Source organism: Balaenoptera borealis (genome assembly GCF_965194805.1).
Source record: "Balaenoptera borealis genome assembly, chromosome: 2".
In the NCBI taxonomy this organism is placed as follows: Eukaryota; Metazoa; Chordata; class Mammalia; order Artiodactyla; family Balaenopteridae; genus Balaenoptera; species Balaenoptera borealis.
In genome coordinates, this window is record NC_138867.1 from 91,812,956 (window position 1) to 91,831,562 (window position 18,607).

Here is an 18,607-nt window from a genome sequence, read left to right on the forward strand (position 1 = left end):
CACAGGGAGTGTGGTAGAAAGAGGGCTGGAGAGAGGAAGGTGAGGTTGTGGTCAAGGTGGAAAATAAGAAGGAAACTTGAATGAAAAGTCCTTCACCCAGCCCACAACCCATATCACTGTTTTGGTCTTGCAACTAATTCTTCCTTGCCTTTCCTATCTCCTAGTTAGAGGACTTGCTTAAAGGTACAGCCTGTCCCTGATCAACACATTCCCCTCCTCCCACACTTCCCATCCTCACTCCCATCCCACTCCACACACAACTGAAAATCAGTTAAGAGATCTCTTCAGCTCTCCCTGACAGGCCCAAGCTGCACGTGGAATAGTTCCAGCCCACTACAGGATCTGTTCACTGTAATTTAGCAGATGACTTCTAATGTCTTTAAATTCTGCAGTGCTTTGATATAAAGAAAAATAAGATGACTCACTTTGTGCTTTTGACAGATTCTCCACACACTGCCTTCATGGATATAAAGACATATACTGTCAGCCTGACTCCTTACATAGGTTTTGAATAGAAAATAGAAATAGGTGTGAATAGAAAAGGGTCAGTCTTCGTACTTCAATATTGGAGAAAAAAAATTTTTTTTGACTTGGGGAACAGTGCATGAAGGTTTATTATTATCAAGTATACATTGTATGACATACATCAGGACTGACTGAATTCAGATTAAGGAGGAAATGTGGCATGAGAGAGAGGGTAGGTTTTTTTTTTATAATTTAATTTTATTTATTTTCTTATACAGCAGGTTATTAGTTATCTGTTTTTTACATATTAGTGTATACATGTCAATCCCAATCTCCCAATTCATCCCACCACCACACCCCTCCCGCTTTCCCCCCTTGGTGTCCATACGTTTGTTCTCTACATCTGTGTCTCTATTTCTGCCTTGCAAACCAATTCATCTGTACCATTTTAAACATTTATTTATTTATTTAGTTTTGGCTGCATTGGGTCTCCGTTGCTGTGCACAGGCTCTTCTCTAGCTGTGGTGAGCGGGGGCTACTCTTCGTTGCGGTGTGCAGGCTTCTCATTGTGGTGTCTTCTTTTGTTGCGGAGCACGGGCTCTAGGCACAGGGGCTTCAGTAGTTGTGGCACATGGGCTCAGTAGTTGTGGCTCGTGGGCTATAGAGTGCAGGCTCAGTAGTTGTGGCACACAGGCTTAGTTGCTCCGTGGCATATGGGATCTTCCTGGACCAGAGCTTGAACCCATATCTCCTGCATTGGCAGGTGGATTCTGAACCACTGCGCCAACAGGGAAGCCCTTTACCATTTTTCTAGATTCCACATATGCGTTAATATACAATATTTAATTTTCTCTTTCTGACTTACTTCACTCTGTATGACAGTCTCTAGGTCCATCCATGTATCTACAAATGACCCAATTTCATTCCTATTTATGGCTGAGTAATATTCCATTGTACATATATACCACATCTTCTTTATCCATTCATCTGTCAATGGGCATTTAGGTTGCTTCCATGACCTGGCTATTGTAAATAGTGTTGCAATGAACATTGGGGTGCATGTGTCTTTTTTCAATTATGGTTTTCTCTGGGTATATGCTCAGTAGTGGGATTGCTGGGTCATATGGTAATTCTATTTCTAATTTTTTAAGGAACCTCCATACTGTTCTCCATAGGGGTTGTATCAATTTACATTGCCACCAACAGTGCAAGAGGGTTCCCTTTTCTCCACACCCTCTCCAGCGTTTGTTGTTTGTAGATTTTCTGATGATGCCCATTCTAACTGGTGTGAGGTGATACCTCATTGTGCTTTTGATTTGCATTTCTCTAATAATTAGTGATGTTGAGCAGCTTTTCATGGGCTTGTTGGCCACCTGTATGTTGAATGAGTTTGGGAGTGTTCCTTCCTCTGCAATTTTTTGGAAGAGTTTGAGAAGCATGGGTGTTAGCTCTTCTCTAAATGTTTGATAGAATTCACCTGTGAAGCCATCTGGTCCTGGACTTTTGTTTGTTGGAAGATTTTTAATCTCAATTTCATTACTTGTGATTGGTCTGTTCATATTTTCTATGTCTTCCTGGTTCAGTCCTGGAAGGATGTACTTTTCTAAGAATTTGTCCATTTCTTCCAGGTTTTCCATTTTATAGGCACAGAGTTGCTTATAGTAGTCTCCTATGATGCTTTGTATTTCTTTGCTGTCTGTTGTAACTTCTCCTTTTTCATTTCTAATTTTATTGATTCGAGTCCTCTCCTTCTTTTTCTTGATGCGTCTGGCTAAAGATTTATCAATTTTGTTTATCTTCTCAAAGAACCAGCTTTTAGTTTTATTGATCTTTGCTATTGTTTTCTTTGTTTCTATTTCATTTATTTCTGCTCTGATCTTTATGATTTCTTTCCTTCTACTAACTTTGGGTTTTGTTTGTTCTTCTTTCTCTAGTTCCTTTAGGTGTAAGGTTAGATTGTTTATTTGAGATTTTTCTTGTTTCTTGAGGCAGGATTGTATTGCTATAAACTTCCCTCTTAGAACTGCTTTTGCTGCATCCCATAGGTTTTGGATCATCATGTTTTCATTGTCATTTGTCTCTAGGTATTTTTTGATTTCCTCTTTGATTTCTTCAGTGATCTCTTGGTTATTTAGTAATGTATTGCTTAGCCTCTATGTGTTTGTGTTTTTTACGTTTTTTCCCCTGTAATTGATCTTTAATCTGATAGCATTGTGGTGGGAAAAGATGCTTGATAAGATTTCAATTTTCTTAAATGTACTGAAGCTTGTTTTGTGACCCAAGATGTGATCTATCCTGGAGAATGTTCCATGCGCACTTGAGAAGAAAGTGTAATCTGCTGTTTTTGGATGGAATGTCCTATAAATATCAATTCAATCTATCTGATCGATTGTGTCATTTAAATGTTGTGTTTCCTTATTAGCTTTCTGTCTGGATAATCTGTCCATTGGTGTAAGCAAGGTCTTAAAGTCCCCCACTCTTACTGTGTTACGATCGATTTCCTCTTTTATAGCTGTTAACATTTGCCTTATGTATTGAGGTGCTCCTCTGTTGGGTGCAGAAATATTTATAATTGTTATAACTTCTTCTTGGATTGATCCCTTGATCATTATGTAGTGTCCTTCCTTATCTCTTGTACCAGTCTTTATTTTAAAGTCTATTTTATCTGATATGAGTATAGCTACTCCAGCTTTCTTTTGATTTCCATTTGCATGGAATATCTTTTTCCATCCCCTCACTTTCAGTCTGAGTGTGTCTCTAGGTCTGAAGTGGGTCTCTTGTAGACAGCATATATATGGGTCTTGTTTTTGTATCCATTCAGCAAGCCTGTGTCTTTTGTTTGGAGCATTTAATCCATTCACGTTTAAGGTAATTATCAATATGTATGTTCCTATTACCATTTTCTTAATTGTTTTGGGTTTGTTTTTTGTAGGTCCTTTTCTTCTCATGCTTTCCCACTTAGAGGAGTTCCTTTAGCATTTTTTGTAGAGCTGGTTTGGTGGCGCTGAATTCTCTTAGCTTTTGCTTGTCTGTAAAGCTTTTGATTTTTCCATCGAATCTGAATGAGATCTTTGCTGGGTAGAGTAATCTTGGTTGTAGGTTCTTCCCTTTCATCACTTTAAATATATCGTGCACTCCCTTCTGGCTTGTAGGGTTTCTGCTGAGAAATCAGCTGTTAACCTTATGGGAGATCTGTTGTATGTTATTTGTTGTTTTCCCTTGTTGCTTTTAATAATTTCTCTTTGTCTTTAATGTTTGTCAGTTTGATTACTGTATGTCTCAGCATGTTTCTCCTTAGGTTTATCCTGCCTGGGACTCTCTGCCCTTCCTGGACCTGTGTGGCTATTTCCTTTCCAGTGTTAGGGAAGTTTTCAACTATAATCTCTTCAAATATTTTCTCGGTCCTTCCTCTCTCTTCTCCTTTTGGGACCCCTAAATGCGAATGCTGGTGCCTTTAATGTTATCCCAGAGGTCTCTTAGGCTGTCTTCATTTCTTTTCATTCTTTTCTCTTTATTCTGTTCCACGATAGTGAATTCCACCATTCTGTCTTCCAGGTCACTTATCCATTCTTCTGCCTCAGTTATTCTGTATTGATTCCTTTTAGTATAGTTTTCATTTCAGTTACCATATTGTTCATCTCTGTTTGTTTGTTCTTTAATTCTTCTAGGTCTTTGTTAAACATTTCTTGCATCTTCTCGATCTTTGCCTCCATTCTTATTCTGAGGTCCTGGATCACCTTCACTATCATTATTCTGAATTCCTTTCCTGGAAGTTTGCCTATCTCCACTTCATTTAGTTGTGTTCCTGGGGTTTTATCTTGTTCCTTCATCTGGTACATAGTTCTCTGCCTTTTCATTTTGTCTGTCTTTCTGTGAATGTGGTTTTTGTTCCACAGGCTGCAGGACTGTAGTTCTTCTTGCTTCTGCTGTCTCCCCCCTGGTGGATGAGGGTATCTAAGAGGCTTTTGCAAGCTTCCTGATGGGAGGGACTGGTGGTGGGTAGAACTGGGTGTTGCTCTGTTGGGCAGAGCACAGTAAAAGTTTAATCTGCTTGTCTGCTGATGGGTGGGGCTGAGTTCCCTCCCTGTTGGTTGTTTGGCCTGTGACCCAGCACTGGAGCTTACCCCGCTCTTTGGTGGGGCTAATGGCGGACTCTGGGAGGGGTCACACCAAGTAGTACTTCCCAGAACTTCTGCTGCCAGTGTCCTTGTCCCCACGGTGAGCCACAGCCATTCCCCACCTCTGCAGGAGACCCTCCAACACTAACTGGTAGGTGTGGTTCAGTCTTCTATGGGGTCACTGCTCCTTCCCCATGGGTCCCGATGAACACACTACTTTGTGTGTGCCCTCCAGGTGTGGATTCTCTGTTTCCCCCAGTCCTGTCAAAGTCCTGCAGTCAAATCCTGCTAGCCTTCAAAGTCTGATTCTCTGGGAATTCCTCCTCCCATTGCTGTACCCCCAGGTTGGCAATCCTGAAGTGGGGCTCAGAACCCTCAGTCCAGTGGGTGGACTTCTGTGGTATAATTGTTCTCCAGTTTGTGAGTCACCCACCCAGTGGTTATTGGATTTAATTTTATTGTGATTGCGCCCCGCCTATGGTCTCATTGAGGCTTCTCCTTTGTGTTTGGATATGGGATATCTTTTTTGGTGAGTTTCAGTGTCTTCCTGTCGATGATTGTTCAGCAATTAGTTGTGATTCTGGTGCTCTGGCAAGAGGGAGTGGGCACGTGTCCTTCTACTCCGCCATCTTGAACCAATCCTCCTGGAGAAAATTTTAAGTAATAAATCTCTTAGACTGTGAGCAGAATTAGAAAGGCTACATAAACTACCATAAGGTAGAGAACTAGGTCTGAGTGTTAAAATCTTTTTGACAGTTTTCCCCCAATGTGAATGGCCCTCTTTATCATTACTCTCAGCTAGACAAAACCTACTAATCTATGGTAGCCTTGGGATAGAACACTCGTTTTCCCCTCAGGATTTTCTGGGATAACTAATGATGCCCCATATTCTTATTTTGATCTGTAGTTTCAGCTCTCCATAGATTGTCAGAAGCTAAAACAGTTGCTTGGCAGAGAGCTGCCAGGGACCTTTCATAGCTCAGGAGATTTAAAACTGATATCAGAGGATATCTAAAGCTTGTGAGCTGCAGACCTGCTACAAAGATTTGTTAAAAGTAGAGGAATTATTTATGCTGGAGGGAAGAATTACAATAGGAACACATAGGGATTTGAGCTAATGAATTCAAAACTGAGTTGAATTTTGTATATTCTAGGAACCTCTATTTCTTAATATAACCCAAAAGCATTTAAAAAAACAGTAAACTGGAACTATTACGTGTGCAACTTGGGCCTGTCAGGGAGAGCTGAAGAGATCTCCTAACTGATTTTCAGTTGTGTGTGGAGTGGGATGGGGGGTGAGGACAGGAAGTGTGGGAGGAGGGGAATATGTTGATCAGGGACAGGCTGTACCTTTAAGCAAGTCCTCTAACTGGAAGATAGGAAAGGCAAGGAAGAATTAGTTACAAGACCAAAACAGTGTTATGGGTTGTGGGCTGGGTGAAGGACTTTTCATTCAAGTTTCTTTCTTATTTTCCACCTTGACCACAACCTCACCTTCCTCTCTCCAGCCCTCTTTCTACCACACTCCCTGTGGGCTGCCTACCCTCCCCCTCCCCTCCACCATCTTGCCATCTTGGAATTTCAAATGTGGAACACAGCAAACTGTAATACATGAATTTAACTGCAACATCTACATTTGCTAGAGGCTTAACTTATAATATACCTCAAAATTCTTTTTCTTTCTCTACTATCCTCCCAAATTCTTTGTCTCCACCATGGCTTCTTCCTTGCTTTCTGACTCTACTCTGCCTTGTACTGACCTCCTCCCCTTATCTCTACCTCTGTTTCTTGAGTAAAAAAAGAGGGATAGAAGGTGTCAGAGAAGGTGTTAGATGATGGAGTGAGAAAACATGTTTGATGCAGATTCCAGGTAGGATTTACCTTATGTCTATCTTAATGTCTCCTTGATTTGAAGAACTGCACTCTGAATGAAGTGTTTTAATTCTTTTAAGAGAGAGCTAGGTATGTGTGCCATAAGGCTTATTCAATTTAGGGTAATTTTTATAAAGAATAATATAAAACTGGGAATGCAAATTTAAGTTCAAAGGTAGATATTTAATTGACTTCTACTTCCAGTTTATATGGAGAATAACCAAAATTTTCCTTCCAAATCATGATAAGAACAACATCATCAACAAAGTGAATGAAATAAATATTATTTTCTAAGATGATAATGAAGATTAGTAGATATAATAGAGCCTTGATGAACTGAATTCCAGAGAAAAACAAGTGCTGACAGATGAACAGAGTACCATATAAACTTCTCTACCTGCGGGATGGTTCTTTGTCTGAATGTGGATGGGTGGAGATGTGGGCCTGCCATAGGTAAAGAGACTCCTCAGGGGCACAACAAAAATATTTGAGTTTTCAAGGATCGCATTCAGATTCGATGGAGAAATCAAAAGCTTTAAAGACAAGCAAAAGCTAAGAGAATTCAGCACAACCAAACCAGCTCTACAACAAATGCTAAAGGAACTTCTCTAAGTGGGAAACACAAGAGAAGAAAAGAACCTACAAAAACAAACCCAAAACAATTAAGAAAATGGTCGTAGGAACATACATTATCGATAATTACCTTAAACGTGAATGGATTGAATGCTCCAACCAAAAGACACAGCCTATCTGAATGGAGACAAAAACAAGACCCATATATATGCTGTCTACAAGAGACCCACTTCAGACCTAAGGACACATTCAGACTGAAAGTGAGGGGATGGAAAAAGGTATTCCATGCAAATGGAAATCAAAAGAAAGCTGGAGTAGCATTACTCATATCAGATAAAATAGACTGTAAAATATAGAAGGTTACAAGAGACAAGGAAGGACACTACATAATAATCAAGGGAACAATCCAAGAAGAAGATATAACAATTATAAATATATAGGCACCCAACATAGGAGCACCTCAATACATAAGGCAACTGCTAACAGCTCTAAAAGAGGAAATCGACAGTAACACAAAAATAGTGGAGGACTCTAACACCTCATTTACACCAATGGACAGATCATCCAAAATGAAAATAAATAAGGAAACAGAAGCTTAAAATGACAAATAGACCAGAGAGATTTAATTGATATTTATAGGACATTCCAACCAAAAACAACAGATCACACTTTCTTCTCAAGTGTGCATGGAACATTCTACAGGATAGATCTCATCTTGGGTCACAAATCAAGACTCAGTAAATTTAAGAAAATTGAAATCATATCAAGCATCTTTTCTGACCACAACGCTTTGAGATTAGAAATGAATTACAGGGGAAAAAAAGTAAAAAACACAAACACATAGAGGCTAAGCAATACGTTACTAAATAACCAAGAGATCACTGAAGAAATCAAAGAGGAAATCAAAAAATACCTAGAGACAAATGACAATGAAAACAAGATGATCCAAAACCTATGGGATGCAGCAAAAGCAGTTCTAAGAGGGAAGTTTATAGCAATACAATCCTGCCTCAACAAACAAGAAAAATCTCAAATAAACAATCTAACCTTACACCTAAAGGAACTAGAGAAAGAAGAACAAACAAAACCCCAAGTTAGTAGAAGGAAAGAAATCATAAAGATCAGAGCAGAAATAAATGAAATAGAAACAAAGAAAACAATAGCAAAGATCAATAAAACTAAAAGCTGGTTCTTTGAGAAGATAAACAAAATTGATAAATCTTTAGCCAGACGCATCAAGAAAAAGAAGGAGAGGACTCGAATCAATAAAATTAGAAATGAAAAAGGAGAAGTTACAACAGACAGCAAAGAAATACAAAGCATCATAGGAGACTACTATAAGCAACTCTGTGCCTATAAAATGGAAAACCTGGAAGAAATGGACAAATTCTTAGAAAAGTACATCCTTCCAGGACTGAACCAGGAAGACGTAGAAAGTACGAACAGAGCAATCACAAGTAATGAAATTGAAACTGTGATTAAAAATCTTCCAACAAACAAAAGTCCAGGACCAGATGGCTTCACAGGTGAATTCTATCAAACATTTAGAGAAGAGCTAACACCCATGCTTCTCAAACTCTTCCAAAAAATTGCAGAGGAAGGAACACTCCCAAACTCATTCTATGAAGCCACCATCACCCTGATACCAACACCAGACAAAGATACTACAAAAAAAAGAAAATTACAGACCAATATCACTGATGAATATACATGCAAAAATCCTCAACAAAATACTAGCAAACAGAATCCAACAACACATTAAAAGGATCATACACCATGATCAAGTGGGATTTATCCCAGGGATGCAAGGATTCTTCAATATACGCAAATCAATCAATGTGATACATCATAATTACAAACTGAAGAATAAAAACCATGTGATCATCTCAATAGATGCAGAAAAAGCTTTAGACAAAATTCAGCACCCATTTATGATAAAAACTCTCCAGAAAGTGGGCATAGAGAGAACTTACCTCAACATAATAAAGGCCATATATGAGAAACCCACAGTAAACATCATTCTCCATGGTGAAAAACTGAAAGCATTTCCCCTAAGATCAGGAACAAGACAAGAATGTCCACTCTCACCACTATGATTCAACATAGTTTTGGAAGTCCTAGCCACAGCAATCAGAGAAGAAAAAGAAATAAAAGGGATACAAATTGGAAAAAAAGAAGTAAAACTGTCACTGTTTGCTGATGACATGATACTATACATAGAGAATCCTAAAAATGCCACCAGAAAACTACTAGAGCTAATCAATGAATTTGGTAACGTTGCAGGATACAAAATTAATGCACAGAAATCTCTTGCATTCCTATACACTAATGATGAAAAATCTGAAAGAGAAATTAAGGAAACACTCCCATTTACCACTGCAACAAAAAGAATAAAATACCTAGGAATAAACCTACCTAGGGAGACAAAAGACCTGTATGCAGAAAACTATAAGACACTGATGAAAGAAATTAAAGATGATACCAACAGATGGAGAGATATACCATGTTCTTGGATTGGAAGAATCAATATTGTGAAAATGACTATAGTACCCAAAGCAATCTACAGATTCAGTGCAATCCCTATCAAATTACCAATGGCATTTTTTACAGAACTAGAACAAAAAATCTTAAAATTTGTATGGAGACACAAAAGACCGCAAAGAGCCAAAGCAGTCTTGAGGGAAAAAAACAGAGCTGGAGGAATCAGACTTTCTGACTTCAGACTATACTATAAAGCTACAGTAATCAAGACAATATGGTACTGGCACAAAAACAGAAACATAGATCAATGGAACAAGATAGAAACCCAGAGATAAACCCACACACCTATGGTCAACTAATCTATGACAAAGGAGGCAAGGATATACAATGGAGAAAAGACAGTCTCTTCAATAAGTGGTGCTGGGAAAACTGGACAGCTACATGTAAAAGAATGAAATTAGAACACTCCCTAACACCATACACAAGAATAAACTCAAAATGGATTAGAGATCTCAATGTAAGACTGGACACTATAGAACTCTTAGAGGAAAACATAGGAAGAACACTCTTTGACATAAATCACAGCAAGATCTTTTTTTTGGGGGGTGGGTACCAAATTACTTTATTCGAAGGAATGATACTAAGGAAAGGACCTGTAGATGTTTTGGTACAACTTACAGAAAAGGTAAAGGTAACCCAAACATGAATGCACTGCCTTGGTGACCAGGGAAGTCACTCCTGTGGCTACGGGAAGCCAGCCTAAGGCTTAGCTTTCATTATCACTATTTCCCAGGGTGTGCTTGTCAAAGAGATAATGTGCCATGCCAGATTCGGGGGCCCCCATCGTGCGCAAGTTGGTTACGTGGTCACCCAATTCTTTAATGGATTTCACCTGCTCATTCAGGTAATGAGTCTCAATGAAGTCACACAAATGGGGGTCATTTTTCTCAGTGGCCAATTTGTGCAGTTTCAGTAGTGACTGATTCACACTTTTTTCCAAGTGTAGCGCACATTCCATTGCATTCAGCCCATTCTCCCAGTCATCACGGTCTGGTTTCTTGATATCCTGAAGGAAGATTCGGCCACCCTGTTGGTTCTGCAGCTTCATCAGTTTCTCAGCATGTTCCCTGTCCTCATGAGATTGGTGAAGAAAGTATTTGGCAAAGTTCTTCAATGCCACATCATCGCAGTCAAAATAGTACGACATGGACAGGTAGAAGTAGGAGGCGTAGAGCTCCAGGTTGATCTGGCGATTGATGGCGGCCTCCGAGTCCTGGTGGTAGTTCTGGCGCACCTGCGACGGGGACGCGGTCATTATGGCAGGCAGCTGAGGTGAGGCGGTGGCGGTGGCTGCGCGGCGCTGTAACGGCGGTGGGGACCTTGGGGCGGTCGGAGGGCGCTGTGAGGTGGTGGCGAGGGCTGGCTCTGAGCGGCCGGCTGGAGCGGGGGACGAGCGCCAGGTTCCGTCCAAGCACTGTTGAAGTGGGAAACCACGGTGACTCTCCGCGAGGACTGTTGCAAGATCTTTTTTGATCCACTTCCTAGAGTAATGGAAATAAAAACAAAAATAAACAAATGGGACCTAATGAAACTTCAAAGCTTTTGCACAGCAAAGGAAACCATAAACAAGACGAAAAGACAACCCTCAGAATGGGAGAAAAGATTTGCAAACGAATCAACGGACAAAGGATTAATCTCCAAAATATTTAAACAGCTCATGCAGCTCAATATTAAAAAAACAAACATCCAATCCAAAAATGGGCAGAAGACCTAAATAGACATTTCTCCAAAGAAGACATACAGATGACCAAGAAGGCCATGAAAAGCTGCTCAACATCACTAATTATTAGAGAAATGCAAATCAAAACTACAATGAGGTATCACCTCACACCTGTTAGAATGGGCATCATCAGAAAATCTACAAACAACAAATGCTGGAGAGGGTGTGGAGAAAAGGAACCCTCTTGCACTGTTGGTGGGAATGTAAATTGATACAGCCTTATGGAGAACAGTATGGAGGTTCCTTAAAAAACTAAAAATAGAACTACCATATGACCCAGCAATCCCAGTACTGGGCATATACCCAAAGAAAACCATAATTCAAAAAGACACTTGTACCCCAATATTCATTGCAGCACTATTTACAATAACCGGGTCATGGAAGCAACCTAAATGCCCATCGACAGTCGAATGGATAAAGAAGATGTGGTACATATATACAATGGAATATTACTCAGCCATAAAAATGAATGAAATTGGGTCATTCCTTGAGACGTGGATGGATCTAGAGACTGTCATACAGAGTGAAGTAAGTCAGAAGGAGAAAAACAAATATCGTATATTAGTGCATATATGTGGAACCTAGAAAAATGGTACAGATGAAGTAGTTTGCAGGGCAGAAATTGAGACACAGATGTAGAGAACAAACGTATGGACACCAAGGGGGGAAAGCCGCAGTGGGGTGGGGATGGTGGTGTGCTGAATTGGGTGATTGGGATTAACATGTATACACTGATGTGTATAAAACTGATGACTAATAATAACCTGCTGTATAAAAAAATAAAATAAAATTCAAAAGAAAAAAAGAAGTAAGTTAATTGTGTTTACATTTACATAATCCATTAGTATTGATGAGCTGTCTCAGTTTTACAGTTGATGTTGCCTTTGAAGGTCTTTGGCTTTTACATTTATGTGTTAATTGTATATCTCACATTTCCTAGCAGAGGTTGGGACCCTCTCTATGATTTCAAATAATACATGGTTTTTAGAAAGATACAATGCCATTGTAAGCTAATAAAATGTTTATAATGACATTGCAGATAGAATAAAAAAAAAACCTGAGTTTAGGTGATACTGAGATGGCAGGCGATATCTAAGTCTAAAAGAGTCCAAACAAAAAATAGATTGCTTAGTCAAATAAATTTGCCCTACTTAAATACCATCAAGAAATCAGCCATGGAGGAGGGGCTGATAAGAAGAGAAAAATCACATATTCTTGTGTTACTTAGATCCCAGAGCACTGCCACAATTGAATCCAAAAGTGAAACAAAAAACCTTAAACTGAAAGTTAACCTTCTCCTGGCTCAAATATGGGCAAGATAAAAAAGGCAGTAGTGACACAGAGAAATTGAGGAAGGACTAATTAATATAACTAAAGCTGTGCTATAGCACAAGTCCAGTTTGGCTCTACACAATGCCAGTGCCCTCACCTTAACTGCCAAACAGGGCAATGGCTTGCATTCTCAGGAACAATTTTATATTGTTATTTTATACACAATATTCAGAATATAATAAAACATTGTGGTTATGTGATGAAGCAGTAAAGTATGTCTCGTTACCAAGAGAAAAAAATCAATATAACCAGAATTAGAAATTTCCCAGATACTAGAATTAGCAGCTTAACTATGAAAAATATGTTAAGAAACTTATGGAAAAGATGAATAAAATATTAAAGAGATGAACTATTTGGGGAAAGAAGTGGGAATTTGAAAACAAAAAACTCAAATTTCTACAATTGAAATGTATAATATTTGAAAACAAAATTTCATTGTATGGGCATTAAAATAAGTTGGATAGTATAAAAGAAAGACTCAGTAATTTTAAAGGTATATCAATGGAAATTTTCCAAATGAAGGACACAGTGGGAAAAAAGGTAGGAAAAAAATAGAGCATATGCAACTTCTGGGTATTATCAGGCTGTCTAATACGTGTGTATTTGGAGTTCTAAAAGGGGAAAAATGAAAGTATGAGGAAGAAAACATGTTTTATGGCCAAAATGTTTAAAAATTTAACAAAAAATATCAATCCACAGATTGCAAAGCTTAACAAATGCCAAGTAACAGGCCCTGAGTAGAATAAAGAAAGCCATATCTAGGCATATCAGAGTCAATTTGCTGAAAGCCCAAAAGAAAGAGACAATCTTAAAGCAGAGGGGAGAAAAACACATTAAGTTCAAAGGAATAACTAAGAATGATAGCTGACTTCTCATCAGAAACACTGCAAGCCAAAAGATGGTGGGATGACTCATTCATACAAATATTGGTGAAGATATGGAGCAAACAGAACCCTCATACATTGATGGGGTGGGTGTAAAATGATACACCAACTATGGAAAACCTTCGAGTTTTTTTCGTTTAGTTCAACTTCTATTTATCTATGACCTAGACATTATACTACTAGTTATCTACCTGGAGAAATGAAAATATTTGTCCACAAAACATCTTGTATGACAATGTCTAGTGCCAAAACTGGAAGCAGTGATCAATAGGGGAATGTATAAATAAACTCTGATATAATCACATAACATACAGAGCAGAAACAGAGAAACTGAGACATCTAAGTAACTCCCACTTAGGCCAGCTGAGCCCCAAATGACCTTCAGCTACATGCACATGATAAATGAGTTGTTTTAAACCACTGAGTTTTAGGCTGATGTTATGCAACATTATTGTAGCAATAGCTAACCAATAAACTCAATAACAAAATGTTACACTAGCTTCATCTACTTGTGCCTATCTTCCTGTTAAGATCCATAATTCACTTCGTTGTTACTTTGCAAACATTAAAGTTGTAGGTATTCTTCCAATAATGAACATTTGTTTCACTAACATCTAAGTTATGCCCTGCTGTTCTGTTTCTATGTCTTCCTGCACACAAGCTAACTTGTTTCAGTGCCAAATCCTAGTGTAATCTTTCTGAAGACATTTTAACTAGCAATGCGATGCAACTTGTACAGAGCCAACAACGCACACAAGAGAAGAGGGGTTGGTGGTGAACAGCTACGATCAAGTTTGTGCCTGCGCAGGCACTGACAACCATGTCACAACTGTTTCTTGGCTGATGGCCATTGTGAAGTATCATCAATTATAGGAAACAGTCCAATTTCAAGATGTTAAAATGTAAAATAAACGTGCTTTTAGAATAAGTGGAAAATGGTACATCTCCAGTCACCACATTCACAGCCTGAGTTGCTGTTGCTGGAGTTTGGTTTCTCTTTCTGGAAGAGGTTCATTCTTTTCAAAATGCCTGATTTTAAGAAAGGTATTAGAGATAACCTTATGTGTCACTTCCATTCCTCTATCTGTTGAATATCTTTTAGCCCCTACTGTATACTTTCTCTTTCAGGTTTGGGATGGCCTCTAACTTTGGACGATTTTGCTCTCTAGTTTTAATTGAGGGATTTGGAATCAGTTTCTGGTGCACATTGCCACTCACCGATGCAGGCAAGAAGAGCTCTTACTCTAGGCTCCATGAGCAAACACTGCTCTGGTCTTCTGGCCAAGGTCTTCTCTATGGAGCAAGGAGTTGATTGCGCTAAAGCAATGTGTCCACCTAAAGCCCAGGCCCCTTCCCCAATTATACCATGCTTCAGGTAGTGAGAGGGTGGCCCATGTAGCTGATGTCTGTAACTCTTGGCCTGAGGAGTGTGCAAGGGGTGTCTGTTTACAATGGTGTATGTAGGTGGAGCTTGATGATGTGGCTGACAAAATGCATGTGCATTAGGCCTCTTGCAGTACAGGTCAGAGACATATGGTGGGAAAGAAGGGGGTGGGCGAAAGGCAAGGGACACAGCCTACTTTCTCTGCCCCACCAGGTTCTAGCATGGAACTGCATGCTAATTCTAAATTCAAGCCTGGCCTTCCAGTTCATTGTAAATGTGTAGGTTTCAAACCAAAGATATAATACAAATAGAATTAAAAATTAAAATTAAAAAAACTTTTAAGTTTGTTAGCTTGATTGGTATCATTGAAATATTTATGCAGGTGGCACACAGGCCTCTAGTTACGGGCTTCACCCAAATCCCACAAATATTAGGTGCAGGTACACAGATTAGGAACGCTCGAGGACCCCATAAATAGTGGAATCAAAAATTTACTCACACTAAACTCAATGTACAAAAAATTAGCTTTTAATTTTTTTTTTTTATACCTGATTGTCTGTTTTCCCCTAACCCATATTCACTTAGGTGGCAAAAGATGGAAGCTTTAGAATTGCCATGTGAAGGGAGGTGACTTAGTGTCTTTAAGCAGTGTTGACAAATATAGGTTTGATCACTCTCCTCCCATTCCCTTTTCAGTAATAATAATACTTGTAATAATTATAATAATAATAACTGACATTTTTGAGGACCATCTGTCAAGGGTTGTGTGAGGATTTTCATGTGTACAAACTCATTAATTCCTCGAACAAAGTGAGGTGGGTATTATTATTATTATTACATCTTAAGGAGTGAAACTAATGTACAGAGAAGTTAATTAACTTGTTCAGATTTACACAGCTAGAAGGTAGAGAAACCAGAAATAAAAAACAAGGTAGAGTGGCTTCAGAATGCGTAGTCTTTCTTTATCGTGGTGCTGTTCTGTGTCTCTCAGGTGAAATCTGTAGGTGCTGTTTCTTGGGACATCATTTTAGCATCCTTTATGAAACCCTCTCAGCCTACAGGAAGTTTTCCCACCCCTAGCCAGCCCCACACAAGAAAGAGAAATGAGATGTACACTCTCAATTCATCCATCCAGCTCTTTCCTTGCAGACGCTGCAATACCATGCCTGTGCCATGCTGGATAAAAAGGATGAGGCATTTTCCTAAAGGCCTGTATCCTTCCTGTCTACCCCAGGGAAGCTTGCCCTGATGCTCCTAGCTCTTTCCGTACCCTTCCTGGATGTTTATGTCAGGTCACATCCCCAGAGAAGAAACAAGAACACATGTATTGGACCGCTCTTCATATCAATGCTTCTCTTTCTCTTTTCCAACTTTTCCAGGGTTCAGTGGTATAATGTCTACTTTCTTCTTTTTTCTATCAGTAAGAGACATCCTCTTTCTTTCTCGTTCTTGATATGATATTCACCATCTCGTCTCTTTAAATATATATATAGTGGTAGAATACATATAGCATAAAATTTACCATCTCAATCATTTTTAAGTGTACAGCTCAGGAGTGTTAAGTATATTCACACTGATGTTCAACAAATCTCAGGAATTTTTTCAGCTTACAAAACTAAAACTCTGTATACATTAAACAGCAACTCCCTGTTTCTTCCTCCCCTCAGGCACTGGCAAAACACTATTGTACTTTCTGTTTCTATGAATCCAATTACTTTTTTATCTCATATAAGTGGAATCATACAGTATTTGTCTTTTGTGCCTGGCTTATTCACTTAGCATAATGTCCTCAAGGTTTGTCCATGTTGTAGCATATAACAGAATTCCCTTCCTTTTTAATGCTGAATACTATTCCATTAAATGTATAAACCATAGTTTGTTTATTCATTCATCCATCAATGGACACTTGGGTTTCTTCCAGCTTTTGACAATTGTGAATAATGCTGGTATAAAAAAGAGTGTTCCCTCTTCTCTTTGAGTACCATAATATTTAAATGATGTTAAAGGAACATGATATGTGGGGGGAGAATAAAATCCACAATCTATTTAGCTGAATACTTTCAAAATATTATTCTTGTTACATCTTGTGTCCTATCTCCTTAGTGCTTTGATCTCAGAACTCTTAAGAGCTTTGATCTCAGAGACACAGAAATAAGTTGTCAAAAAGACCCACTCAGTTTTCAAGGATATTAGTGCATACATGAGAAAGAATGGTATCTGTCAATTCTTCCCACAGAGGAATATCATTTTAACATTAAAAACGCAAGTCAATAGAAGAACCAATTACATTTGATGCTGGAGACATTGTTTTAAACTTCTTCTTACAGCAGGAAATAATTGGGAATTCAACCCTGAACAATCCCATCTCTTGAAAATATTGTTAGAGGAAAACTGCTGCCAAATCCAATCAAACCTATTTTCCTTGCCATTGATATGGCAGCTACAAAGTGAATGGAAACCACGGAAACACCTACATGTATGCACTGTGAGAGCTCCACTGGGCCCCTATTTCAATTTCCACATCTCTGCTTGGGTTGAAGCAATCATGGCCATTGACATGTCGAATATGTGCTTTTCTTATTGAGAAGGAAAAAAAAAAAATCAAGGCTGCTGTATCAGCTTCACAGTAAAAATAAAGTGGCCAAACTCTTTCTTTTGAACAGAGCAGCAATAACAAGAAGCATATCCTTCTGTAGCATAAAGCTATGTATATTTTTAATTATAATTCACCCTTTTCCAATAAAAGTTTAACACAGCTGAGAAAATTTTAAGAAGTTTTTGTTTTTTATTTTACTTTTAACAAGTTAGTTTCATACTTTCCACAAATTTCTGAATGTTTCCAATGGAAAGATACTTAGATCCATCCTTATTTTATATTATAAAGTATCTAAGGTATTAAGCTGAGATCCTTTCAGCTCCTAAACCACAGTTTTATAATTTGTTAAGTTCTAATCAAAGCATATTAAACTTCTGGTAAGCTGAAGATCAGCTTCAAAAGAAGGAAACCATTACATTTTTTAACATAAGTTCAAAGCATTACAGATTAGGCTAAGTGTGTGTGTTTGTTTCATCATCCCCTACAGTAGTTTCCCATCACTCTCAGTAAACTAAGTCCAAATCTGGAACCACGGCTCTCATAATTCTACCTGATCTGGCCCAAATTTACCTAATTTTATTTTCCTCCATATCCCTCTGGGATCTACTCTCCTACAGCCCCACAGATGCTTCCTTTTGTTTGAACAGACTAAACTGACTTCTCTCACACCAGGATAGGCTGTTATTTTATAGTAATGAATTAACTCCAAAAATCTCAAATTCTTAAAACCTGAAGGCTTTGTCTTCTTGGTTCCATCATTTTTATTAAGAGAGCCAAGGGTGAGAAAGGACTCAGTAGTTTTTTTTCTTTGTTTTGTTTTTATTTGGTTTATTTGTTTTAGATTAAGGGATTTCTTAAGATTAGACATTATATTTCTTTATATCCACCTTTTGATTTGGTCTTTCCTTAGGTACCAATAAAACAGCTGTTTATAATGAGAGTTCTCAAAATTTACCAGATTAGAAGTTTTTCTAATTTTACAGGATCCATCATCTGGCCATTGATGACTGACATCTTTATTTTAATTCTTGTTTTATATTGGAGTGTAGTTGATTAACAATGTTGTGTTAGTTTCAGGTGTACAGCAGAGTGATTCAGTTATACATATACATGTATCCTATT

At 38.4% G+C, this 18,607-nt stretch overlaps 1 pseudogene across 1 annotated transcript; it reads right to left on the reverse strand.

Annotated features, from left to right (window-relative positions):
- Positions 1–10,150: 10,150 nt before the first annotated feature.
- Positions 10,151–10,839, reverse strand: LOC309622459 (ferritin heavy chain pseudogene; annotated as a pseudogene). Its single transcript has one exon. The product of its transcript is annotated as a ferritin heavy chain pseudogene (transcript).
- Between the last annotated feature and the right edge of the window lie 7,768 nt (positions 10,840–18,607).